This window comes from Stegostoma tigrinum, chromosome 11 (assembly GCF_030684315.1).
Source record: "Stegostoma tigrinum isolate sSteTig4 chromosome 11, sSteTig4.hap1, whole genome shotgun sequence".
Lineage (NCBI taxonomy): Eukaryota > Metazoa > Chordata > Chondrichthyes > Orectolobiformes > Stegostomatidae > Stegostoma > Stegostoma tigrinum.
The window spans coordinates 12409090-12410807 of record NC_081364.1 but is presented as its reverse complement, the minus strand read 5'-3'; positions in this window follow the sequence as shown (position 1 = coordinate 12410807).

Below are 1718 nucleotides of genomic sequence, written 5' to 3'. Positions count from 1 at the left end.
GGTTAGCAGAGCTTGCCTCCCCCAATCCTCCTGGGTCATTCATCTGGTCACCACTTCCCTCCCCTGAACCACCACCACAAGCAAGGGTTCCGGAAATAAAATGACCAGAAGCAGGTACGAAAACTTCAATTTTTAGGTGTTGTGTAACAGACCATTGCGTCAGCAAGAGGATCAAGGTGCAGAAGAAATAGGAAGCAACAGAAGTGTCAAAAGTTGGCAGAGAAACTGTGTCAGGGAATAGCAAAGGCCCCACATCAGACCCAGCACAAAATCCTTGCAAGTGAAAAATTCATTTATCCCTCTGAAGCAAAATGACTTATAATGGGTAACATTAAGTCCCCCCTTTATGTAGGAATTTATAAAAGTATTTATTCATTTGATGAGGTACAGACTCAACAGAAATTAAACGAGAAGGATAAAGTGAAACAACTTAAATGCTTTGTGCTTTTCTCTCATGCCATCGTTACTACTGGTGCAATTTCCAACTTGAGAAGGCCAGATGGTTTCATGATGCACCAAACTGTGCAGTGAATTAACGGATGACATGCATGAATGGATTAACTTTCTGACTTCAGCTTGCGCTAACATAAAAAACCAAGCAAATCCCTTGGCAGAACAAGGATAGCATTTTCAATGATCCAGGTTCTCGACTGAGATACATCCCCTAGCATGATGTTGATACTAAACACGAGAAGAACTTCTGAATAAAGTCAAGCACACTGTAAAAAGTTTCAATATCTGCCTAACAGACATTCAGATTTAGGATTACATTCCTTCACTTCTGTCCCTTTAAAATTACCATTAATCTATTTTTGTTGGCTGATCATGGAACAATAAATGCCATATGGTTTGTACTAGGACTTAAATAAATAGTTAAGTGCAACATTAGAAAACAAATTAACAAACTGAAAACAGACTTCCACTGTTATGCCAAACCCATACCACACCTTACCCTTACAAAACAAAAAGATGTTATGAGTAATTAAAAGCAAAAATACTGATCAATTTTTGTTGAGGCATTTCAACAAGATGCTTTAGGTTGACCGACTGATGAGATGAGAACATGTTAGCAGCTTAAGTATATAAAACACTAAAGGGAATTGACAAAGTAGATGTAGAATTTGTCTTTCCCCATGGGGAAATACAGAATGAGTAGTCATAGTTTTAGGCTAAGGGATGACAGATTTAAAAGAAATGAGGAGGAATTACTTCTCTCAAAGGGTCATGAATCTAAAATTCACTAGCCCTAAAGTGCAGCAGATGACAGGTTACTGAATAAATTTGAGGAGGCGATTTTTTAAATTAGCAATGAGTTAAAGGGTTTGGAGATGAGATCCGACAGTATTATATAACGTGGCAGAGCAACACACACACACAGAATGGGAACAGGCTGACTGAAACACAATATCCTTGGACCGCATAGATAGAGCTGCTGCCAAATTGTCTGAACAATGAACACATGGGACAAATTCTGCAAGGCAGTAGTGCCAAGTGACCCATGGAAACTTAATTAAAACAAAAACAATATTCCACATGTAACACTCACACCCACCTCTCCATCTGTTATACAGAACGGGAGAGTTTATATGCAGTTTGTCATTTTCATATAAAAATAATTCCAACTTTTCACTTCAAATACTTCTGCTTGTTTACTTGATTGGAATTTTCTTTTAAAAAATTGAACAGATAGCATCTGTGTTGGTGAAATAAATGTCTAA